The sequence below is a fragment of the Nerophis ophidion genome, linkage group LG08, assembly GCF_033978795.1.
Source record: "Nerophis ophidion isolate RoL-2023_Sa linkage group LG08, RoL_Noph_v1.0, whole genome shotgun sequence".
In the NCBI taxonomy this organism is placed as follows: domain Eukaryota; kingdom Metazoa; phylum Chordata; class Actinopteri; order Syngnathiformes; family Syngnathidae; genus Nerophis; species Nerophis ophidion.
Genome location: NC_084618.1, coordinates 75,498,182 through 75,525,968, shown reverse-complemented (window position 1 = coordinate 75,525,968; position 27,787 = coordinate 75,498,182).

Here is a 27,787-nt window from a genome sequence, read left to right as displayed (position 1 = left end):
CTCAGTCACTAAAATGTTAAAAATAAGTCAGATTATTATTATTAGTTTTTATCTAATGCTTACAGTAAATCTCTATATCAACTTGAAGTTGATATAAAGTAAAACAAATAAGGATTCATGCCTTTTCTGTCAAAGACAACTTAGTTTTTTATTGTAAAACTGAAATATGCAATTGATAGATAGATAGATAGATAGATAGATAGATAGATAGATAGATAGATAGATAGATAGATGGATAGATGGATAGATGGATAGATAGATGGATAGATGGATAGATGGATAGATAGATAGATGGATAGATGGATAGATAGATAGATAGTACTTTATTGATTCCTTCAGGAGAGTTCCTTTATTTAGCAATTAAAGCCCTCAAAGATCAATAATGCAGGACACCATTGATTTTAATGATTTAATAGTTTTGAGTAATCACAGTGAAAAGTTAAGTAAAATCCAAGTAAATATATTTGAGACCCGAAAGGTTCCCCACTCATAAAGTGATACATTTTTATTAGTTTTTTTTTAACTTTTAACACTTAAATTTCAAGATCAACTTTTGATATATCTGTCGATTTTACGTTTGAACTATTATTTTGTTTGTTTTATGCTCTTTTTTGCAAAACTTTGATGTTTTTATATGGCAACCACACAACATATGCAATATTTTTTCCACATAAAACATTTTAAAGTGATAATTTTTAAGTAATAATTCATTATATTATAGATTTTTTTTGTCCTTTTTTTTTGGGAGCAATGGGAAAAAAAAAAAATTAAAGACAAAAGGAAAAAAAACTGCCTGCATGGCAGCTTTGTGTCAACATTGCCACTTTTTCTCATTAGATTTCACCTCAATCCACTTCTTTTGAATGTTTTTTTTTATTTTTGCCCAGGGTGTACCCCGCCTTCCGCCCGATTGTAGCTGAGATAGGCGCCAGCGCCCTCCGCGACCCCAAAAGGGAATAAGCGGTAGAAATGGATGGATGGATGTGTGGCGGGCCGGTAAACGATTAGCTGCGTGCCACAAATGGCTCCCGGGCTGCACTTTGGACACCCCTGTCCTACACCATATTTTATTTGGGGCGGTATAGCTCAGCTGGTAGAGTGGCCGTGCAAGCAACTGGAGGGTTCCAGGTTCGATCCCCGCTTCTGCCATCCTAGTCACTGCCGCTGTGTCCTTGGGCAAGACACTTTACCCACCTGCTCCCAGTGCCACCCACACTGGTTTAAATGTAACTTAGATATTGGGTTTCACTATGTAAAGCGCTTTGAGTCATGAGAATATAATTCACTTCACTTCACTTATTTCAATCAATCAATCAATGTTTACTTATATAGCCCTAAATCACAAGTGTCTCAAAGGGCTGCACAAACCACAACGAAACCCTTGGTAGGGCCCACATAAGGGCAAGGAAAACCTCACCCCAGTGGGACGTCGGTGGCAGTGACTATGAGAAACCTTGGAGAGGACTGCATATGTGGGCAACCCCCCCAGGTGACTGAATGCAATGGATGTCGAGCGGATCTAACAAGATATTATGAGAGTCCAATCAATAGTGGATCCAACACAACCGTGAGAGTCCAGTCCAAAGTGGATCCAGTTTAGTAGCGAGAGGCCCGTACAAAGTGGAGCCAGCAGGAAACCATCCCAAGCGGAGGCGGATCAGCAGCGCAGAGATGTCCCCAACCGATACATAGGCGAGCGGTCCATCCTGGGTTCCGACTCTGGACGAGCGGTCCATCCTGGGTTATTCTATTGTTTATGAAACGACTTATAACTGCAAATTAGGGATGTACAGTACACCCGTACTAGTATAGTGTAGCGGTACTAATGAATCAAAAACGGTACTATACGCTGTCTGAAAAGTACCGTTTCCCGGGCATGACGACGCGTCATCACGTCGTGACATGGCTGGTTTTTACGAGCAGATGAGCATGTTCAGCAGCACACAATCACAGAGTACCTACAAACAGACAGTGTGTGGGCAGAAATGGGAGAACGGACCGATTTTGACCTAAAAACTACTGATAAAGGTGAAGTTATAACACTGAAACGCCCTCAGGAAGAGGTGCTTTAAAAGGCCTACTGAAATTAGATTTTCTTATTCAAACGAGGATAGCAGGTCCATTCTATGTGTCATACTTGATCATTTCGCGTTATTGCAATATTTTTGTTGAAAGGACTTAGTAGAGAACATCGACGATAAAGTTCGCAAATTTTGGTCGCTAATAAAAAAGCCTTGCCTGTACCGGAAGTAGCAGACGATGTGCGCGTGACGTCGTGGGTTGTGGGGCTCCTCACATTGTTTCTAATCATAGCCACCAGAAGCAAAAGCGATTCGGACCGAGAAAGCGACGATTTCCCCATTAATTTGAGCGAAGATTAAAGATTTGTGGATGAGGAAAGTTAGAGTGACGCACCAAAAAAAAAAAAAAAAAAGCGACGGCAGTGGGATCGATTCAGATATTAGACACATTTACTAGGATAATTCTGGAAAATCCCTTATCTGCTTATTGTGTTAATAGTGTTTTAGTGAGATTATAAAGTCATACCTGAAAGTCGGAGGGCTGTGGTGACCGCCAGTGTCTCTGAGAGAAGCCAATGGAGGAGCCAAGATCACAGCTGCCTTTTTGACACCTGCAGGAGGGGGTCGCATAATCCGTTCAAGTCTCAAGTAAGAGCCAACTTAACATCACAATTTTCCTATCCAAAAACTTGCTGGTTGACGTAGAGAAACATGTTCGCTTGACCGCTCTGTGTTAAAGCTTCACAACAAACAAAGAAACACTGGCTGTGTTTGTTTTGCTAAAGGCAGCTGCAATCCACCAACAGCATTCTTCTTTATAGTCTCCATTGTTAATTGAAAAAATTTAAAAAAATTCAGCAACACAGGTGTCCAAAATACTGTGTAATTTTTTCCTTGCCCTTATGTGGGTTCTTCCGTGGATGTCGTAGTGGTTTGTGCAGCCCTTTGAGACACTTGTGTTTTAGGGCTATATAAATAAACATTGATTGATTGATTGATTGATCATAGTCATTGTCACCTACGTCCCACTGGGGTGAGTTTTTCCTTGCCCTTATGTGGGCTCTGTACCGCGGATGTTGTTGTGGCTTGTGCAGCCCTTTGAGACACTTGTGATTTAGGGCTATATAAATAAACATTGATTGAAGAATTAGCATGTCACTAAACATGAAGAACTTGTTTGTTTACATATGGACTAAGTGCATCATATCAAAAGATTCCTAGTTGTTATTGTCATTAGGGTCCAATAGGCCCAAATAGCAAAGAGAAATTAAAAGAAACAGTGGCTGTGTTTGTTTTGCTAAAGGCAGCTGCAATCCACCGCTTTCCACCAACAGCATTCTTCTTTGACGTCTCCATTGTTAATTGAAAAAATTGAAAAAAATTCAGCAACACAGGTGTCCAAAATACTGTGTAATTATGCGATGAAAAGAGACTACTTTTAACCGTGAGTGGTGCTGGGTTGAAATGTCCACTCCAACCAATAACGTCTCAAGCACGCGTCAACACACGCATCATCATTCCACGACGTTTTCAACAGGATACCTCGCGGGAAATTTAAAATTGCAATTTAGTAAACTAACTCGGCCGTATTGGCATGTGTTGCAATGTTAATATTTCATCATTGATATATAAACTATCAGACAGCGTGGTCGGTAGTAGTGGGTTTCAGTAGGCCTTTAAAACATGGCTAGCTAGCTTGCAGCGAACATCCATCCCCAGTCGGCAGTGTTTTAGCTACTTCTAAATCACTAATCCTTGCCTCCATGGCGACGAATAAAGTAAGTTTCTCACAAGTATCATCCCTGCAGGACGAGGAATAGCTAAATATGCATCACTACACACCGAAGCTCACCAGCATCACTGCTTTACCATGAATTGATTAACGTGGACCGAGACTTAAACAAGTTGAAAAACGTATTCAGGTGTTACCATTTAGTGGTCAATTGTACGGAATATGTACTGAACTGTGCAATCTACTAATAAAAGTTTCAATCAATCAATCAATCAATGCTAACAAAAGCTAGCACACCTGAATGTAAACTAATGCCATGGGTGAATCTACACCTAACATCCACTGTGATGATATCAAGTAGTGCTATCATTTAGTTGGCTTTTGTAAAAAAATTAAATAAAATCAATTAGTTACTGTAGTTGACTAGATACTGCATCTAGTCGATACTACTATGATAACATCTATATTTTTTATCGTCAAAAACAATATTTTCCTTTTTTAAAATTCATATGTTTACAAACTCAGTAAATATGTCCCTGGACAAATGAGGAGGACTTTGAATATTTTACTGCTTGGTATCGGATTGATACCTAAATTTGTGGTATCATCCAAAACTAATGTAAAGTATCAAAACAACAGAAGAATAAGTGATTATTACATTTTAACAGAAGTGTAGATAGAACATGTTGAAACAGAAAATAAGCAGTTGTTAACAGTAAATGACCAAGTGGATTAACAATTAATTTTTACAGCTTGACAAAATAGAATGAGAAATGACCCAATATGTTACTGCATACGTCAGCAAACAAATTAGGAGTTTTTGTTTGTTTACTTACTACTATAAGTCGTCTTGTATGTTCACAATTTTATTTAAGGACAAAATTGTTTTTCGATTGCAATAAGAAACATGTGTCTAATGTACCGTAAAACTGCAATTTTTTTGTGGACCCCTTTATTTAAAAAAAGTATCGAAAGGTATCGAAAAGTATCAAAATACATTTTGGTAACGGTACCAAAACATTGGCATTGGGACAACCCTGCTACACACCAATGATAGTAGCCAACCACAACGTATCTCACCAGGTATCTTCCAATGTTTACAATGGTAGTCCCATAGTGAGAGCACAATTATTGTAACCAACATGCAACATTTGAAAATGACCAAAAGAAAATATGGCCTATGTTTTGCGGAAAACAATATAGATAGATAGTACTTTATTGATTCCTTCAGGAGAGTATGACGGGAAACCAGCAAGATTATTATGAAACTGGAACTGTTTTAGCTTTTTTCGGATTTAAATTTCTATGATATTGCCTAGTTGTTCACCTGTCATTGGCATATTTTATGCTGTTTTTAGTTTATGAACACTGCATGCCAACTCATGTAATGCAGCTGGAAATGTGAAATTCTCTTGTTGGTGAATAAAGTATTCATCTATCCCAGGGGTGCCCATTACGTCGATCGCGATCGACTGGTCGATCTCGGAGGGTGTGTCAGTCGATCTCAAGCCAGGCATTAAAAAATAGACATAAAAATGAGCAATCATCAATCATACCAAGACTTCACTTTCGTCAGTTGTTTGACATTCTCGGCACCCGAGGATCTTGTGAGATGACGCTGGCTGCTGCGAGCTCATATTTAAGAAAAAAATCACTAACAGGGCGGACGCAGAGAAACACATTTTATTTCTAGAGACTCCGTACCTACTGTCAAAACTCTAAAGACCGACTGCACAGTTCCTGTCTTCACCATAAAAGACCTGTTTAACAAAATAAGAGTCTCAGAAAGCTAGCGTGCACAAGCTAGCAAGCTACAGAGTTTGATGCCAATGTATTTCTCCCCCGCCCTCAGCGACCGCTTTCTCACTTGCTTGCCCACCCGCACAGTCACTGACGTCACTCACCTGCTGCCAGACATTAAAGGGCCACACACATATGCTACTCTCATAACAAAGTGTTTAAAAACGAGTATGCAAGTTGGACAAAGGAGATGCCAAATCCAACCACTTTTATGTGGTATTGAACAGAAAGGAGGACTTTTTTTCTCCTCCATTTGAAAATGCGGACATTATCAGCACCACTGTCTGATTCCAATCAATGCAAGTCATCAGAATCAGGTAATACACCAACTTATATTCTTGTCTTCATGAAAGAAAGGAATCTATGTGTGTTAAACATGCTTGTATTATCCTTAAACACCATTAACTTGTTAACAAAAATGTCTCTTTCATAAATGAATAAATATAAATTATAAATAGGAATGAGGTAGATCTCCTCGACTTGGTCAATTGAAAAGTAGCTCGCCTGCAGAAAAAGTGTGAGCGCCCCTGCTCTATCTATTATCTTTCATTCTCTTAACCTTTCCAATTATTCATACATATGTTAAGTAAGCCCGTTTTTATTGCAACATGTCCTCCAGTAAGTAGCATTACCACATTTGCCAAAACACTATAATCAGAGAATTTCAGACCAATAACTATTGGGCCAATATGAGGACTTATGATGCCACACGGAAACATTTGATAAAATAAAAAAATACCTGATACTCGCTAAAGAAAATATTTTTTTAAGTACTGCAGGTGAGCAAATCAAGCGCTTCTTTTCTCCTGCGTGCTGTACTGCAAACTTTCCGTAAGCTTCCACTAAGCTCATAGTAAACAAACATGAAAAAAAAAGAAGTTTTGTTTTATCATGGTTTCTGTCGGAAGGAAAACATGACACAAACATTGTTAGAGATCCCAATTTTATATTAAACATACTTCACTGTATTAGTGTACTAGTATTTGGCAAACGCTGTTTTGTCCTACTAATTTCAGCGATTTTTGAACTCACCGTGGTTTTTTAAAATGTACATTTTTCTTGAACACCGCAAAAGAAAGATGTGTTGTATGCCACTTGTTCTTTGTCTCATTTTGTCCACCAAACATTTTATGCTGTGCGTGAATGCACAAAGGGGATCTTTGTAGATGTTATTGACATGTTGGAGTGCTAATTAGGCATATTTGGTCAAAGCATGACTGCAAGCTAATCCATGCTAACATGCTATATAGGCTAGCTGTATGTACATATTGCATCATTATGCCTCCTTTGTAGGTATATTTGAGCTAATTTATTTTCCTTTACTTATGTCCTCGGTGTATTTAATTTATATTAGCATGTCTCGTGACACATTATCTGTATGTAATATTGGCTACGTTTCTCATAGTTGTTTGTGTTCCATGTTGTTCCAGACCACAGCAAACATTACCTAGCTTACCAAAGATCGTAATCAATCCATTAGAAGAAGACAGCCTGCCGTTTTCTTAAACTTGAACACACACATCTATACCTTTGGCCATTATGAGGCAGTAATTTTCGGAAGTTATCTCATCCTGTGAGAAGCCTCTATTTTATTAATAATTTCCAATGTTGCAAAAATGTGTAGAATAAAAATTTAAATACAACATTAGTGTCAACGAAGATTGGCATCAGCCTTTAATAGTAGACTAATATAGACACTTACGCCATGAATTGCCTTAATTATAACACTTATTATAAGGCGTTTGTTTTGCGGCTCCAGACAGATTTTTTTTTTTGTATTTTTGGTCCAATATGGCTTTTTCAACATTTTGGGTTGCCGACCCCTGGGTTAAGTGAACAATAAGTTAAGTGAATCAATATTTGTTATTTGGAATAACGTTGCAAAAAGCGGCATGATGGTATTTTAAAGACGAACTTGTTCAAAACTATGTGGCCAAATTTCAGCCCTTTAACCTTTATATTTAACTGAAAACGACCGTTTTTTTGGTCAAAGGTGACTCAAGTGTTAAATCTACATTTAAATCAGGTTTTATTATCGGTCTCAAAAAACAGGAATATTTCTGTATCAGCTTAAAACTATTTTTCCATGCATCCTTACTCATAATACCGCAATTATGCGCTATTTTATAGATTGAAAGCCACATCAGTTCCGTAATTTTGAGAGCTTATGTCAAGATAATGTAACAATAATTACGTCAACCTAAAAATTTGCGATCATCAATCTTCAAGAAGCAGCTCTTTCGTCACTTGATTGAAATTCATGGCTCCCGAGGGTCTTGTGAGATGAAGCTGGCTGCTGCCAGATCATTGTTAAGAAAAAATGACCGACAGGAAAGGCGAGAAACACTTTTTATTTCAACAGACTCTCCATCTCGCCATCAAAACTCTAAAGATGGACTGCACAGTTCTTGTCTTCACAATTAAAGCTTTATCCTACCTGCGCTAACATAATAAGAGTCTCAGAAAGCTGGCGTACACAAGCTAGCAAGCTACGAAAATTGCTGCCAATGTATTTCTTGTAAAGTGTAAAAAAAGGAGTATGGAAGCTAGACAAATAAGATGCCAAAAACCAACCACTTTCACGTGGTATTGGCTTTTGGTATTGGACTTTTTTCTCCTCCATTTGAAAATGCGGACGTTATCAGCCCTACTGTCTGATTCGAATCAATGCAAGTCATCAGAATCAGGTAATACACCAACTTATATTCTTGTCTTCATGAAAGAAACATGCTTGGCTCTAAAGGCTTAGTGGCCACATGCGTGAACAGCACCTTTTGGCTCTTATTTCCAAAATTGTGTACACTACTGAATTGGGGTCTATGGCCGCTTATGTGGACACTTATACTGCCATCCGGTGGTGTCAGAAGAGTACAACATACAATGGAATTTGTAGAAAAAAAGTATAAAAATTAAGAACGCTGGCTCCACTATGGACGGGACTCTCGCTACTATGTTGGATCCACTATGGACTGGACTCTCACTGTTATGTTGGATCCACTATGGACTGGACTTCCACAATATCATGTTAGACCAGCTCGACATTCATTGCTTTCGGTCTCCCCTAGAGGGGGGGAGTTGCCCACATGCGGTCCTCTCAAAGGTTTCTCATAAATCTCTTAAACAAGGCGACTCGGTAAAGAATCTGGGTATTATCTTCGACCCGACTCTCTCCTTTGAGTCACACATTAAAAGCGTTACTAAAACGGCCTTCTTTCATCTCCCTAATATCGCTAAAATTCGCTCCATTCTGTCCACTAAAGACGCTGAGATCATTATCCATGCGTTTGTTACGTCTCGCCTCGACTACTGTAACGTATTATTTTCGGGTCTCCCCATGTCTAGCATTAAAAGATTACAGTTGGTACAAAATGCGGCTGCTAGACTTTTGACAAGAACAAGAAAGTTTGATCACATTACACCTGTACTGGCTCACCTGCACTGGCTTCCTGTGCACTTAAGATGTGACTTTAAGGTTTTACTACTTACGTATAAAATACTACACGGTCTAGCTCCATCCTATCTTGCCGATTGTATTGTACCATATGTCCCGGCAAGAAATCTGCGTTCAAAGGACTCCGGCTTATTAGTGATTCCTAAAGCCCAAAAAAGTCTGCGGGCTATAGAGCTTTTTCCGTTCGGGCTCCAGTACTCTGGAATGCCCTCCCGGTAACAGTTCGAGATGCTACCTCAGTAGAAGCATTTAAGTCTCACCTTCAAACTCATTTGTATACTCTAGCCTTTAAATAGACCTCCTTTTAGATCAGTTGATCTCCAGCTTCTTTTCTTTTTCTCCTCTGTCCCCCCCTCCCTTGTAGAGGGGGTCCGGTCCGATGGCCATGAATGAAGTACTGGCTGTCCAGAGTCGGGACCCAGGATGGACCGCTCGTCGGGACCCAGGATGGACCGCTCGCCTGTATCGGTTGGGGACATCGCTACGCTGCTGATCCGACTCCGCTTGGGATGGTTTCCTATGGACGGGACTCTCGCTGCTGTCTTGGATCCGCTTTGAACTGAACTCTCAAGGCTGTGTTGGATCCACTATGGATTGAACTTTCACAGTATCATGTTAGACCCGCTCGACATCCATTGCTTTCGGTCCCCTAGAAGGGAGGTTGCCCACATATGTGGTCCTCTCCAAGGTTCTCATAGTCATCATTGTTACTGACGTCCCACTGGGTGTGAGTTCTCCTTGCCCACTGGGTGTGAGTTTTCCTTGCCCTTATGTGGGTTCTTCCGAGGATGTCGTAGTGGTTTGTGCAGCCCTTTGAGACATTTGTGTTTTAGGGGTATATAAATAAACATTGATTGATTGATTGATTGATTATAGTCATTGTCACCTACGTCCCACTGGGGTGAGTTTTTCCTTGCCCTTATGTGGGCTCTGTACCGCGGATGTTGTTGTGGCTTGTGCAGCCCTTTGAGACACTTGTGATTTAGGGCTATATAAATAAACATTGATTGAAGAATTAGCATGTCACTAAACATGAAGAACTTGTTTGTTTACATATGGACTAAGTGCATCATATCAAAAGATTCCTAGTTGTTATTGTCATTAGGGTCCAATAGGCCCAAATAGCAAAGAGAAATTAAAAAAAAGCATGTCAACAAACAGCTTGGGCCTTATCAATCAATCAATCAATCAATGTTTACTTATATAGCCCTAAATCACTAGTGTCTCAAAGGGCTGCACAAACCACTACGACATCCTCGGTAGGCCCACATAAGGGCAAGGAAAACTCACACCCAGTGGGACGTCGGTGACAATGATGACTATGAGAACCTTGGAGAGGAGGAAAGCAATGGATGTCGAGCGGGTCTAACATGATACTGTGAAAGTTCAATCCATAATGGATCCAACACAGTCGCGAGAGTCCAGTCCAAAGCGGATCCAACACAGCAGCGAGAGTCCCGTTCACAGCGGAGCCAGCAGGAAACCATCCCAAGCGGAGGCGGATCAGCAGCGCAGAGATGTCCCCAGCCGATACACAGGCAAGCAGTACATGGCCACCGGATCGGACCGGACCCCCTCCACAAGGGAGAGTGGGAGATAGGAGAAAAAGAAAAGAAACGGCAGATCAACTGGTCTAAAAAGGGAGTTTATTTAAAGGCTAGAGTATACAAATGAGTTTTAAGGTGAGACTTAAATGCTTCTACTGAGGTGGCATCTCGAATTGTTACCGGGAGGGCATTCCAGAGTACTGGAGCCCGAAATGAAAACGCTCTATAGCCCGCAGACTTTTTTTGGGCTTTGGGAATCACTAATAAGCCGGAGTCCTATGAACGCAGATTTCTTGCCGGGACATATGGTACAATACAATCGGCAAGATAGGATGGAGCTAGAGCGTGTAGTATTTTATACGTAAGTAGTAAAACCTTAAAGTCACATCTTAAGTGCACAGGAAGCCAGTGCAGGTGAGCCAGTACAGGTGTAATGTGATCAAACTTTCTTGTTCTTGTCAAAAGTCTAGCAGCCGCATTTTGTACCAACTGTAATCTTTTAATGCTAGACATGGGGAGACCCGAAAATAATACGTTACAGTAGTTGAGGCGAGACGTAACAAACGCATGGATAATGATCTCAGCGTCTTTAGTGGACAGAATGGAGCGAATTTTTGCGATATTACGGAGATGAAAGAAGGCCGTTTTAGTAACGCTTTTAATGTGTGACTCAAAGGAGAGAGTTGGGTCGAAGTTTAACTTGTTAACAAAATGTCTCTTTCCTAAATAAATAAATATAAATTATATATATGTATGAGGTAGATCCCTTCAACTTGATCAATTTAAAAGTAGCTCGCCTGTAGAAAAAGTGTGTGCACTCCTGGTCTAAGAAAATACTCATGGGTCTTGTTAAAGAGGAAAACATAATCCAAAATGTAGATTTAACAGGCAAATAGCAACGTTGTTTACACAGCATTATCACATATATAAGACACCTCTTCAGGGTCACGTCTGCTATTTCCTGAACAAGTCAAGCCACATTATCCATGTGTTGGCCTGCATAGTGTGAGAGTGCAGGTGCAAAACAGCCTTGCCTGCCATCCGCACCTGTCTCCGATTAAAATACACCGTTATGCTAAACTTATTTGGAGGATGAGTCTAAATATCGACCTGTTTCTATATGCGGTAGGCGTTAACGGTGAAAACAGATGAGGATTTAAAGGAGTCAGGCATGTGCTCTGGTCACTGTCAATACAGTCTTAGCACCTGCCTAACCACCACTCAGCAGCCACTAAAAGACTTGACAGACTGCAAGGGGGGGGGTTCACGTCCAAAAGATGAAATGTCGCCCCTCCCGCACCCGACCAAAATAAAAGCCATCTGGCTATACATAGAAGTGACCCTTTAGCTCTTATTCGGACTGATATATGGTCACCGCATGGCAGAGGTCCTCAGCAGTTGGAAGGTATCGTAAATACCTTCAGTCATGTGACCGTCACTTTGGTGCTTTGTTGTTAGCCTGCTAAAACCAGTTAGCCAGCTTGGTTAAAAGGTGTACAGTGGTACCTCGGTTTTTGTGCAACCCCGCTTTGTGTAAGTACCAGTTTTTGATGAAAATGTTTGTCGAAAGTTTACCTTTTCTGTTTACCCGCCTATCATTCGAGTTAGTCTTGCCATGTTAGTAATAACCTACGTGCGTCCAACTGTCAATCAATCAGTCAATGTTTATTTATATAGCCCCAAATCACAAATGTCTCAAAGGACTGCACAAATCATTACGACTACAACATCCTCGGAAGAACCCACAAGAAGAACTGCATTTGTTAAGTGTCGTTTTTACTAGAGACATCCGATAATGGCTTTTTTGCCGATATCCGATATTCCGGTATTGTCCAACTCTTAATTACCGATACCGATATTAACCGATACCGATATATACAGTCGTGGAATTAACACATTATTATGCCTCATTTTGTTGTGATGCCCCGCTGGATGCATTAAACCAGGGGTCAGGAACCTTCTTGGCTGAGAGAGCCATGAAGGCCAAATATTTTTAAAAACTTATTTCTGAGAGCCATATTATATTTTGGTAATACTTTGATATGGGGAACATATTCACCATTAATTAGTTGCTTATTAACATGCACATTCGTAACATATTGGCTCTTAATTAGTCATTTTTAAGTACTTATTAATGCCTTTTTCTGCATGGCCTTATTTTACAAGCAGTAACTAAGAGTCTTCCCTTATAACCTCAGAATGATTGCTTATTAGTAACCCTAACCCTTATATCGTCCCCTAGTGTCCAAATAACTCTTAATTAAGTCTTTGTTACTTAGAATATGTTCCCCATACTAAAGTGTTACCAATATTCTTTAAGACTGAATACAACTAAATGTGCGCATTTTTAAGTTAGACTAACATTTTTAGAGTATAAGTCTCTTATTCTTTATAATAACATTGTTATTCTGAAGCTAACTAATAATAAATGAAATACTTCTTACCATTAATGCGACTTCTTGGATTGATGGAATAAAATGCATGAGAATGTTTTTAATGTTGAATGTTATTTTTAACCCCGTGATTACCAGTGGAATGATTTATTACTTATCGTGTTAAGCAATGTCAGCTAAGATTTATCTGAGAGCCAGATGCAGTCATCAAAAGAGCCACATCTGGCTCTAGAGCCGCAGGTTCCCTACCCCTGCATTATACAATGTAATAAGGTTTTCCAAAATAAATCAACTCAAGTTATGGAAAAAAATGCCAACATGGCACTGCCATATTTATTATTGAAGTCACAAAGTGCATTATTTTTTTTTAACATGCGGCAAAACAGCAGCTTGGAATTTGGGACATGCTCTCCCTGAGAGAGCATGAGGAGGTTGAGGTGGGCAGGTTTGGAGGGGGCGGGGGGTGTATATTGTAGCGTGCCGGAAGAGTTAGTGCTGCAAGGGGTTCTGGGTATTTGTTTTGTTGTGTTTATGTTGTGTTACGGTGCGGATGTTCTCCCGAAATGTGTTCATCATTCTTGTTTGGTGTGGGTTCACAGTGTGGCGTACATTTGTAATAGTGTCAAAGTTGTTTATACGGCCACTCTCAGTGTTACCTCTATGGCTGTTGACCAAGTATGCGTTGCATTCACTTGTGTGTGAAAAGCTGTGGATATTATGTGATTGGGTTGTCATGCATAGGCATTGCCCCCAATATTGTATTCTGGGTGGAAATCTAGAGAAATTTGGGAGAATGGTTGTCCCGGGAGATTTTCGGGAGGGGCACTGAAATTCGGGAGTCTCCCGGGAAAATTGGGAGGGTTGTCAAGTATGGCTGGGAGACGCAACTGCTCTGTACGTCTCCCTACGTCTGTGTACCACTATGTACAGCTGCGTTTTAAAAAGTCATACATTTTACTTTTTGAAACCGATAACGATAATTTCCGATATTACATTTTAAAGCATTTATCGGCCGATAATATCGGCAGTCCGATATAATTGGACATCTCCATTTTTTACAAAAACGTGGCTCTCTGTGCTCTGTCATTACCTGATCCGTTAAGCTGCCTGAAATGTTATCACATGCAATGCATTTGCAACACCAATGCACAAAAATGACTTCCTGCCGTGTTCCTAAAGTTTTATATCTTTGCTAAAAATACCGTATTTTTCGGACAATAAAGGCGCACTTCAAATCCTTTTATTTTCTTAAAAATTGACAGTGTGCCTTATAAACGGAATAATTCTGGTTGTGCTTACTGCCCTTGAAGCCATTTTATTTGGTACATGGTGTAATGATAAGTGTGACCAGTAGATGGTAGTCACATACAGTATAAGACAGATGTGTAGACTGCAATATGACGGCAGTAAACAACACCAAAACTTTGAATGTTCCACTGAAAATATAGGACATTACACATGGCGCTCAAAAATCTGTCAAAATGTTTTAGTTAGACTTTGAAGCCGCACCGCTTGATGGATTGTCAGCCCATTACGGTTACTGTAGTCCAGTGGTTCTCAAACTTTTTTTGTCATCCTCCACTTTGGACAAGGGGGAGTTTTCAAGCCCCACCTGCCCCCATCGCTAATGCCAAGCTTAACATTTTCAAATTTATTGAACATCAAGTGACATAAGGGCTTCACGGTGGCAGAGGGGTTAGTGCGTCTGCCGCACAATACGAAGGTCCTGCAGTCCTGGATTCAAATCCAGGCTCGGGATCTTTCTGTGTGGAGTTTGCATGTTCTCCCCGTGAATGCGTGGGTTCCCTCCGGGTACTCCGGCTTCCTCCCACTTCCAAAGACATGCACCTGGGGATAGGTTGATTGGCAACACTAAATTGGCCCTAGTGTGTGAATGTGAGTGTAAATGTTGTCTGTCCATCTGTGTTGGCGACTTGTCCAGGGTGTACCCCGCCTTCCGCCCGATTGTAGCTGAGATAGGCGCCAGCGCCCCCCGCGACCCCAAAAGGGAATAAGCGGTAGAAAATGGATGGATCAAGTAACATCAAGTTGTATACATTCAAACTCAATAACATAAAATAACATCAAGTTCAATAATAAATAAAATAACTGTGCAGCTGTGGTACAACTTGCATCAAGTTCAATAATAAATCGAATAACTTGCATCAAGTTCAATAATAAATAAACTGAAAGTGCCACTTTTTCGTGTTTTGATCAACATTTACCGCGCTCAGAACATCTGTTAAAACTTCATTGAGTTCGAGGCTGAGCTGCCTTGACGCGAGTGCTTCCCGGTGAATGACGAGAGTGTGTCCAATGCGCATTTGGAGCAACCCTCTTTATTGGAGCCTGCAGCCCGTTTCTTGACCCTGCCATGGTCTGTGCGCCATCAGAGCAAAAGCCCACACAGTTTTCCCATTTAAGGTCGTGTTCCTTGAGGAAACTGTCCATTATCTTTAACAGCTCATCAGCACTGGCTCTATTTTTTTATGTATTTGCAAGACAGCAAATCCTCGCACAGTGACTTGCCATTCACAAAGCGGACGTATGTTGTCAGTAGCTTCGTCCACTTGTAAAGCAAAACAACATTCTTTAAATTTGTCTACGAGTTGTTCCTCGAGATCACTTGCAATGTCGCATATACGTCTCGCAACTGTCGTTTGACAGTGGGACAGTTTTTAATTTTGCTGCGCTTGTCTCGTCAAGCATGACTGACACCATGTCTATTGCAGCGGGGAGAATCACCTGCTCAGCAATTGTGTGCTTTTTTTGTATTGAGCAATTCTGTATGCAACTCTATATGCAGCCAATTTATCCATTTTGTGTAAGTGTGGTCCACACATTAGCCTGCTACCCATCCACGCAAAAGTTTGTTCCGCTTAGCCCCGCCCCCATTGGTTACTGTTGCGTCTGTCAAACTTTCGCTCCTACCTAGAAATTTAAAGCCCACAGGAAAAATAAGTAATTTACATAAATGTATATACACAGACATAATCACAAAGTGATTTACAGTTTGTACAGAAAATGGGGTTGTAAAAAAAAAAATCTAAGAATATAAAATAAAAAAATAAAAAATGTTTTAATTGAAATTCCCTCCCGTTCCTCGCGCCCCACACTTTGAGAAATGCTACTGTAGTCGAAGGTGAGCCACGTAAATAAGACCGCCCACAAAACGGCACATCCTGAAGGAACTGTCAGTAAGTGACTTGAAGATTATCTGTAAAACATAATCTATGCAACATTTTGACCAAAGAACCACCAATACATGTTATGTACACCAGTAGTTCTCAACCTTTTTTCAGTGATGTACCCCCTGTGAACATTTTTTTAATTCAAGTACCCCCTAATCAGAGCAAAGCATTTTTGGTTGAAAAAAAGAGATAAAGAAGTAAAATACAGCACTATGTCATCAGTTTCTGATTTATTAAATTGTATAACAGTGCAAAATATTGCTCATTTGTAGTGGTCTTTCTTGAACTATTTGGAAAAAAAGATATAAAAATAACAAAAACTTGTTGAAAAATAAACAAGTGATTCAATTATAAATAAAGATTTCTACACATAGAAGTAATCATCAACTTAAAGTGTCCTCTTTGGTGATTGTAATAGAGATCCACCAGGATTCATCAACTTATTTCTGAACATTTGTCACAAAAAAAGAAATCTTTAACATCAATATTTATGGAACATGTCCACAAAAAATCTAGCTGTCAACACTGAATATTGCATTGTTGCATTTCTTTTTACAGTTTATGAACTTACATTCATATTTTGTTGAAGCATTATTCAATAAATATATTTATAAAGGATTTTTGAATTGTTGCTATTTTTCAATAAATATATGTATGAAGGATTTTTGAATTGTTGCTGTTTTTAGAATATTTTTTTAAAAATCTCACGTACCCCTTGGCATACCTTCAAGTACCCCCATTTGAGAACCACTGATGTAGACCACAAAGAAGTATTTCAAATTTAGACAAAAAATATCATAATATAACCACTTTAGTGCGCCTTATAATCCCTTGCGCCTTTTGTATGGAAAAAGACCTGAATAGGCGCGCTCATCGGCAGTGCGCCTTATGATCCGGTGCGCTCTATGGTCCGGATAATACGGTACTAGTACTTTGACAACGGAGGTGAGAAACACAATTGAATTGAAGAAAGAACTCGCAGCAAAGTACGAAGGGGGCATCTGAGTGTCTCTCTTCAATAAAAGGTTAAAGTGATGTTAAAAGTTCAGTTAGATTTATATTCATTCATTTAATTTCAAATTATTTGCTGCATGCAAAACTAAAATTATTCTGCATAAGACATGTTTGTTTTTTTTACATCTGTGGGATTATTCCCCCTATCTGTTTTGGCCCTGCGAGAGGGACAAGCAGTAGAAAATGAATGCATGGACATTATTTCTTATGGAAAAATGTGCTTAGTTTTTAGCATTGTCCCGTCTTCGTCGTACCTTTTAGAACAGGGGTCACCAACCTTTTTGAAACCAAGAGCTACTTCTTGGGTACTGATTAATGCGAAGGGCTACCAGTTTGATACACACTTAAATAAATTGCCAGAAATAGCCAATTTGCTCAATTTACATTTAATAAATAAATCTATATATATAAAAAAAATGGGTATTTCTGTCTGTCATTCCGTCGTACATTTTTCTTCCTTTTACAGGTTTTATTGTAGAGAACTCTCCTGAAGGAATCAATACAGTACTATCTACCTATCTAAATGATGAAAAAAACACTGATTGAACGGTTTAAAAAAGGAGAAAACACGAAAAAAATTTGAAGAAAATTTTGAAACATAGTTTATCTTCAATTTTGACTCTTTAAATTTCCAAATTCAACCGAAAAAAAAGAAGAAGAACTAGATAATTCGAATCTTTATGAAAAAATTAAAAAAAGAAATTATGGAACATCATTAGTAATTTTTCCTGATTAAGATTAATTTTATAATTTTAGATGACATGCTTTAAATAGGTTAAAATACACTTTGAAATAAGATTTAAATTTGGTTCAACAGATTTTCTAGATTTGCCAGAATAATTTTTTTAGAATTTTAATCATAGTAAGTTTGAAGAAATATTTCACAAATATTCTTTGTCGAAAAAACAGAAGCTAAAATGAACAATTAAATTAAAATTTATTTATTATTCTTTACAATAAAAAAATAAAAAAATACTTGAACATTGATTTAAATTGTCAGGAAAGAAGAGGAAGGAATTTAAAAGGTGAAAACGTATGTTTAAAAATCCTAAAATAATTTTTAAGGTTGTAATTTTTCTCTAAAATTGTTTTTCTGAAAGTTATAAGAAGCTAAGTAAAAAAATAAATGATTTTTTTTAAACAAGTGAAGACCAAGTCTTTAAAATATTTTCTTGGATTTTCAAATTCTATTTGAGTTTTTGTCACTCTTAGAATTAAAAATGTCGAGCAAAGCGAAACCAGCTTGCTAGTAAATAAATAAAATTAAAAAAAATAGAGGCAGCTCACTGGTAAGTGCTGCTATTTGAGCTATTTTTAGAACAGGCCAGCGGGCGACTCATCTGGTCCTTACGGGCTACCTGGTGCCAGCGGGCACCGCGTTGATGACCCCTGTTTTAGAAGGATTACTAAAAAAAAAACCAGAGGTACCACAGTTTGATTTATGAATAAAATCATAAGAGTTGTTCGCTTTTTTGCGTTCATTTACCTATCCTTTGCAGAGGACCTTTTTAAAGAGGGATTCCAGAAGGTCAAGGGGATAATCGAGGGTGTGAAAGCAGTAAAACATGGTAGGGGTACCGAGGAGAAACAGGGGGGCGGTCGGTAAGGGTAAAGTCAAGTTAAAGTAAGCAACAACGCTCAAATGCATTCATCTCTGTCACCACATCCGCGCTAAAAAATACGACACCCTGATGTAATTAACATCTCTCAACAAATACTGCATAAACTAAAACAAGTGAACAGCTGAGAGTGAGATCTCGTAGAAGGATATATTGCAAGTCGATGACAGTAAGAAATAAAAAATGTAGAAAACAGACAAAGGCTTCAGTGTCAGGGTGTATTTCCAGCTTCATGATGTATCCATAACGTGGCCGGGACTTTATCACGTTAAGCACAATTATCTAATTAGGGACAAATAACCCAAAAATAAGGGCTTCAAGGTGGCAGAGGGGTTAGTGCGTCTGCCTCACAATACGAAGTTCCTGCAGTCCTGGGTTCAAATCCAGGCTCGGGATCTTTCTGTGTGGAGTTTGCATGTTCTCCCCGTGAATGCGTGGGTTCCCTCCGGGTACTCCGGCTTCCTCCCACCTCCAAAGACATGCACCTGGGGATAGGTTGATTGGCAACACTAAATTGGCCCTAGTGTGTGAATGTGAGTGTGAATGTTGTCTGTCTATCTGTGTTGGCCCTGCGATGAGGTGGCGACTTGTCCAGGGTGTACCCCGCCTTCCGCCCGATTGTAGCTGAGATAGGCGCCAGCGCCCCCCGCGACCCCGAAAGGGAATAAGCGGTAGGAAATGGATGGATGGATAACCCAAAAATAATGCGTTTGATTTTGCACTCCAGGCAAACTTTTCTCAGGGCCTCATTGTTGCTTCTACACCGTTAGCACTGACGTACAAAATGTTTTGTGTGATGTCAGTTTGTAACATTTATTTACATTTTTCAAAACTGCCTGATGGAGAAGTGGAAAAGAGCTAGATTATGTGCAGATTTTGCAACAAACACTTTGCTTTACTATAGACAGCGATTTTAAACTTGACAAACAAGTCAATGGCGTTTTAAAATCGTGTTTTTATCACCTTCGTCTTTTAGTAAAGGTTAAACCGTTTTTTATCTTTTAACCTTTTTGAACAAGTCGTGCATGCTTTTATTTCAAGTCGCCTGGACTACTGCAATGCACTTTATGCTGGCATTAGCCAAAAAACTCTCTCCCGGTTGCAGTTAGTCCAGAACGCTGCAGCACGACTTATAACAGGGGCCAGGAAACGCCAGCACATAACCCCAATTTTTCAGAGTTTGCACTGGCTCCCTGTTCATTTTAGAATTGATTTTAAAACATTGCTGTTTGTTTTTAAATCTTTACATGGACTGGCACCTCAATATATCTCGGACCTCATCCAAATTTACATCCCTGCGCGCGGTCTGAGGTCCGAGAGCCAGTTCCAGCTCGTGGTGCCCAAGACCAGACTTAAGACCAGGAGAGACAGGGCCTTCTAAGCTCTGGAACACTCTGCCCCTCCATGTTCAAACTGCTCCCACAGTGGAGTGTTTTAAGTCTCGTCTTAAGACCCACTTTTATTCTTTGGCTTTTAACACTACGTGAGTTGTGTGGTCCTCTGTGTTTTTTATACACTTTGATTTCTATTTTACTGTTTTAATTGATTTTACCCTTTAAAATAGTTTTTAATCATATTTGTTTTTATATTAGTTTTATTGGTTTTATTCTTTGGCTTTTAACACTACGTGAGTTGTGTGGTCCTCTGTTGTCCTCTGTGTTTTTTATACACTTTGATTTCTATTTTACTGTTTTAATTGATTTTACCCTTTAAAATAGTTTTTAATCATATTTGTTTTTTATAATGTTTTTATTGGTTTTATATATATTTTTTTTTTACAATTGTTTTTAACACGCACTTTGGAATAGTTATTGTTGTTTAAATGTACTATACAAATAAAGTGGATTGGATTGAATTGCTTTTCTTAAACTATGCTACCTCAATTTAATTCGCTGGGCTAACTGTTATGCTTTAGGTTGCGAGCAGTAATCAGAGTTACAAGCGGTGGAAGTGACTAACTGGCCCTGCGATGAGTTGGCGACTTGTCCAGGGTATAGACCGCCTTCCGCCCGATTGTAGCTGAGATATGCGCCAACGCCCCCCGCGACCCCAAAAGGGAATAAGCGGTAGAAAATGGATGGATGGATGGATGGATGGAAGTGACTAACTTCCGAAAAACTTAGACAATGATCCGGGCAGCGGATCATAACACAAAGTAAAACCGAGAAAACAATCTGAAGTTGTCTTTATTTTTTTGGTTTTAATGCCATGATTTTAATAGATCGACAGGCGGATTGGTGCGGCGTCTTCAGTAATGCGGACATTGTACCGATCCGTTGTGGTGAAGAAGGAGCTGAGCCGGAAGGCAAAGCTCTCAATTTACCGGTCGATCTACGTTCCCATCCTCACCTATGGTCATGAGCTTTGGGTCATGACCGAAAGGATAAGATCACGGGTACAAGCGGCCGAAATGAGTTTCCTCCGCCGTGTGGCGGGGCTCTCCCTTAGAGATAGGGTGAGAAGCTCTGCCATCCGGGAGGAACTCAAAGTAAAGCCGCTGCTCCTTCACATCGAGAGGAGCCAGATGAGGTGGTTCGGGCATCTGGTCAGGATGCCACCCGAACGCCTCCCTAGGGAGGTGTTTCGGGCACGTCCAACCGGTAGGAGGCCACGGGGAAGACCCAGGACACGTTGGGAAGACTATGTCTCCCGGCTGGCCTGGGAACGCCTCGGGATCCCCCGGGAAGAGCTAGACGAAGTGGCTGGGGAGAGGGAAGTCTGGGTTTCCCTGCTTAGGCTGTTGCCCCCGCGACCCGACCTCGGATAAGCGGAAGATGATGGATGGATGGATGGATGGATTTTAATAGCTCGGCCTGCGTGTGCGGCCTCTGACCTAAAATGAGTTTGACACCCCTGAATTCAACTTGAGTTGAGGCACTACTATGTATGTGACGACTGAAGGTGGTGCATAGTCCAGTACTCAACATTTTTGGCCATTCTGAGCTTAACATCTGCATTTTGACACATTAACTTTAAAGTGCAGATGTGCGCAAACTGAGATGGGGGAAACAACAGGCAGGACAATTTCCTCCACGCGACAATATCGCAACGTAAGTCGGGATTGATGGCAATATCAACACATGGCGCAGCTCTGTCGGGTGACGCCAACTAGCAACTGACAGCTGGGCTCGCGGGCAAAGTGAGTGACTGCATCAGCCGGAATAACCGGCCCACATGGTTAGTCGGATAAATAAGGCGGTAATGTAGCATTTAGAGTCACATTACAGCCTCTTACGCTTTCCCAGTCAATAAGGAGATGATTGGCTGGCAGTGGGACGCCTAGTTAGCGGGACATTGTCGCGCTTGACATTTATCATAGCTGCGGGGTCGTGAACTCGGAAGAGCGAGACGTTGAATACGAGTGGCTGCTGCTCCGCCGTCTCCGAGGCACTGACATAAGTGTTTTCACGCTGAAACGAGTGACTAACTTCCACTGAGCTAAACATGTCTTTGTTCAAACTGGGACATTCGGCGCTACGAGCGACGTGCACTCTGGTATTTCGTGGAAACAATGGCTCCTTTAACGGCAGATTTTTGCCGCGTTTGATATTAATACCAGACTTGATAAGAAGATGGATGTCTTCCTATGGATCCAGTCATGGGTTGTTTTTTTTTGTCTGAGGAAGCCAAAAGTGAACAAGGATTCTTATTTAGTGGTTAATGCTAGCGCATCCATCATGAGCCTTGATGGCAATAAAACGGCTGAAAATAAGATAAGTGGAGCAACTGTACCACATCCTTAAAAAAAAAGGGGGTCTAAAAACGAAATTGAGCATAAAGCCATGGCTCCAGCTTGTCTGGAAATGGCTTGTCAGGATCAAGATGAACTTGTTCCGTTTCACTGCCTTTGAAAAGATCTTACAATTATGGGGGTAATGTCAAAAAAAATTAAACACTTCACAATGTAACACTTGAACCCCTGAACCACTGCACACAAACTGGTAAAAATGTGTCAAGACATGTCAGACAAATACACCACATTCTGGCACTGTTATTAGACCCCATAAGGCAGATCGTCTTGCAATTTCTCAAACATATACCTCAGCGCGTTCTCCAAAATCACATTCTGTAACTTGAGGTGGTTTTGATTGAAACTTTTGATTGATTGATTGATTGAAACTTTTATTAGTAGATTGCACAGTACAGTACATATTCCGTACAATTGACCACTAAATGGTAACACCCGAATACGTTTTTCAACTTGTTTAAGTCGGGGTCCACGTAAATCAATTCATGGTACAAATACAAACCCTGTTTCCATATGAGTTGGGAAATTGTGTCGGATGTAAATACAAACGGAATACAAAGATTTGCAAATCCTTTTCAACCCATATTCAATTGAATGCACTACAAAGACAAGATAGTTGATGTTCAAACTCAAAAACTTTGTTTTTTTTTTTTGCAAATAATAATCAACTTAGAATTCCATGGCTGCAACACGTGCCAAAGTATTTGGGAAAGGACATGTTCCCCATTGTGTTACATCACCTTTTCTTTTAACAACACTCAATAAACGTTTGGGAACTGAGGAAACTAATTGTTGAAGCTTTGAAAGTGGAATTCTTTCCCATTCTCGTTTTATGTAGCGCTTCAGTCGTTCAACAGTCCGGGGTCTCCGCTGTTGTATTTTACGCTTCATAATGCGCCACACATTTTCGATGGGAGACAAGACTGGACTGCAGGCGGGCCAGGAAAGTACACGTACTCTTTTTCTACAAAGCCACGCTGTTTTAACACGTGCTGAATGTGGCTTGGCATTGTCTTGCTGAAATAGACGGTGCTTAGATAGCAGCATATGTTGTTCCAAAACCTGTATGTACCTTTCAGCATTAATGGCGCCTTCACAGATGTGTAAGTTACCCATGCCTTTGGCACTGATGCACCCCCATACCATCACAGATGCCGACTTTTGAACTCTGCGTCGATAACAGTCTGGATGGTTCGCTTCCCCTTTGGTCCAGATGACACGATGTTGAATATTTCCAAAAACAATTTGAAATGTGGACTTGTCAGACCACAGAACACTTTTCCACTTTTCATCAGTCCATCATGGATATTATTGGGCCCAGAGAAGCCGGCGGCGTTTCTGGATGTTGTTGATAAATGGCTTTCGCTTTGCATAGTAGAGCTTTAACTTGCACTTACAGATGTAACAACGAACTGTATTTAGTGACAGTGGTTTTCTGAAGTGTTCCTGAGCCTATGTGGTGATATACTTTAGAGATTGATGTCGGTTTTTGATACAGTGCCGTCTGAGGCTTCGAAGGTCACTGTCATTCATTGTTGGTTTGCGGCCATGACGCTTAGGTGGAGTGATTTCTCTAGATTCTTTGAACTTTTTGATGATATTATGGACCGTAGATTTTGAAATCCCCAAATTTCTTGCATTTGCACTTTGAGAAACGTTGTTCTTAAACTGTTTGATTATTTGCTCACGCAGTTGTGGACAAAGGGGTGTACCTCGCCCCATCCTTTCTTGTGAAAGACTGAGCATTTTTTGGGAAGCTGTTTTTATACCCAATCATGGCACCCACCTGTTCCCAATTAGCCTGCACACCTGGAGGATGTTCCAAATAAGTGTTTGATGAGCATTCCTCAACTTTATCAGTATTTATTGCCAACTTTCCCAACTTCTTTGTCATGTGTTGCTGGCATTAAATTCTAAAGTTAATGATTATTTGCCCAAAAAAAAATGTTTATCAGTTTGAACATCAAATATGTTGTCTTTGTAGCATATTCAACTGAATACGGGTTGAAAAGGATTTGCAAATCATTGTATTCCGTTTATATTTACATCTAACACAATTTCCCAACTCATATGGAAATGGGGTTTGTACCTCAGCGCGTTCTCCAAAATCACGTTCTGTAACTTGAGGTGGTTTTGATTGAAACTTTTGATTGATTGATTGATTGAAACTTGTATTAGTAAGATTGCACAATACAGTACATATTCCGTACAATTGACCACTAAATGGTAACACCCGAATAAGTTTTTCAACTTGTTTAAGTCGGGGTCCACGTAAATCAATTCATGGTGCAAATATTGTATACTATCAGCATAATACAGTCATCACACAAGTTAATCATCAGAGTATATACATTGAATTATGCACATCATTTACAATCCGGGAGTGGGATGTGGAGGGGGTTGGGGCGGGGGAAGTAAGGTTGGGTTGCTATCAGCACTTCCGTCATCAACAATTACATCATCCGAGAAATAGACATTGAAACAGTGTAGGTCTGACTTGGTTGGATATGTACAGCGAACAGTGAACATAGTGAGCTCAGAAAGCAAAAGAAAAAGTATATACATTTGATTACTTACATTTCATTATTTGCAATCCGGGGAGGTGGGATGTGGTGGGGGGAGAGTGTTAGGCTAAGGTTGTAGTTGACTGGAGGTGTTCTTTTACTGAGGTTTTGAAGGAGGAAAGAGATGCACTTTCTTTTACACCTGTTGGGAGTGCATTTCCATATTGATGTGGCATAGAAGGAGAATGAGTTAGGACCTTTCTCCTTCTATGCAACATCAATATGCAATGCACTCCCAACAGGTGTAAAAGAAGGGGTTTTGTTAAAGGCCTACTGAAATTAGATTTTCTTATTCAAACGGGGATAGCAGGTCCATTCTATGTGTCATACTTGATCATTTCGCGATATTGCCATATTTTTGCTGAAAGGATTTAGTACAGAACATCGCCGATAAAGTTCGCAACTTTTGGTCGCTAATAAAGAAGCCTTGCCTGTACTTGAAGTAGCAGACGATGTGCGCGTGATGTCACGGGTTGTGGAGCTCCTCACATCTGAACATTGTTTACAATCATGGCCACCAGCAGCGAGAGTAATTTGGACAGAGAAAGCGACGATTTCCCCATTATTTGAGCGAGGAATGAAAGATTCGTGGATGAGGATAGTGAGAGTGAAGGACTAGAAAAAAAAAAAAAAGTCAGGGCAGTGGGACCGTTTCAGATGTTATTAGACACATTTACTAGGATAATTCTGGAAAATCCCTTATTTGCTTATTGCGTTACTAGTGTTGTAGTGAGATTATACTTGAAAGTCGGAGGGGTGTGGCCACGGGTAAGGTGACCACCAGTGTCTCTGAGGGAAGCCACGTTTCTCGACGAGGCAAAGCGAAGGCAGCTGTTTTTTCCCCTACTCCACGGTGGAAGCATCCCACGTTCAGGGGTGGCCGTTCGGAGGAGGTAAGAGAGTCCGCAGCTGCCCCTTTGACAGGTGCACGAGGAACGGCGCAAACTCCACTCATGTCTACGGTAAGAGCCAAATTATTATCACAATTTTCTCACCGAAACCTTCCGGTTGACATGTGGTATGGAACCATGTTCGCTTGACCTCTCTGTTCCATAGTAAAGCTTAACCTTCGGGAATGCAAACAAGGGAACACCAGCTGTGTTTGTGTTGCTAAAGGCAGCCGCAATACACCGCTTCCCACCTACATCTTTCTTCTTTGACGTCTCCATTATTAATTCAATCCATCCATCCATTTCCTACCGCTTATTCCTTTTGGGGTTACAGGGATTATTAATTGAACAAATTGCAAAAGATTCAGCAACACAGGTGTCCAGAATACTGTGTAATTATGCGATTAAAGCAGACGACTTATAGCTGGGATCGGACTGGAACAAAATGTCTGCTGCAATCCGTGATGTCACACGCACGGGTCATCATACCGCGACGTTTTCAACAGGATACTTTGCGCGAAATTTAAAATTGCAATTTAGTAAACTAACTCGGCCGTATTGGCATGTGTTGCAATGTTAATATTTCATCATTGATATATAAACTATCAGACTGCGTGGTCGCTAGTAGTGGGTTTCAGTAGGCCTTTAAATCACAACAGAATTTAATACACACCCTTGGCGGACTGACAAGAATATGAGATTTTAAATTTGAGCAACATTTGTGGAAAAAAAAACAAAAAAAAACCATGGCTGCCATCAAGCAAAACATCTTTCCTAGAGCGTAAGCGGGCCTTAGCAACTACAATGGAACCTCGGTTTACAAACTTAATTGGATCTTGAACATGGTTCGTAAACCAAAATGTTCATATAGTGAAGCAGAGTTCATCATGAGTAACAATGTAAACATGAATAATTGGTTCTAGCCTTGATAAAACTTCCTGTATTAGTAAAAAAAAATGTAGTGGAACCTCATTCACGAACACCTCTATTTGCGTTCTTTAAGGTCTACGAACATTGAGATCGAGCCAAATATGGGTACGGCGTGGCATGGTTGGAAGAGTGGCTGTGCCAACAACCTGAGGGTTCCTGGTTCAATCCCCACCTTCTACCAACCTCGTCACGTCCCTTGCGTCCTTGAGCAAGACACTTCATCCTTGCTCCTGATGGGTCGTGGTTAGCGCCTTGCATGGCAGCTCCTGCCATCAGTGTGTGAATGAGTGTGTGAATGGGTGAATGTGGAAATAGTGTCAAAGCGCTTTGAGTACCTTGAAGGTAGAAAAGCGCTATACAAGTACAACCCATTTACCATTTACCAAACATGCTTCGGTGTGCGACCAATGTCTCGGTGTACAATCACTTCATTCATTTTTTCATTTATTTATTAATTTTATTCGCCGCTAGAACCGCCACGAGGGTAGCCATTTAGATGACAGCACTTCCTGTAAAATGCCATTGAAGAGGCGGGCCCCCAAAGTCACATCCTGTTTATGTTTTGCTCAAAGTACTAGCCTTGCGGTGCCGCCAACGGGACATACTACATTGGCTCACATGTATGGTAAAAAAAAAAAGTCCACACTTGCAGCCATTATCAAAAAAGATGTTTATATGGTTGCTGACTGTGCTGAAGGAGTTAAATAACTTGGCAAATAAGGTTGTACCGGTACTGGTAAAGTACCGTGGTACTAATTAATCAAAAACGGAACTATACTCCCTCTAAAAAAAAATACCGGTTCCCTTTCCCCCCAATGGACATAACTGCGCACCGTCGTCACGTCAAAACATTGCTGGTTTTACAAACAGAGGAGCATGTTCGGCAG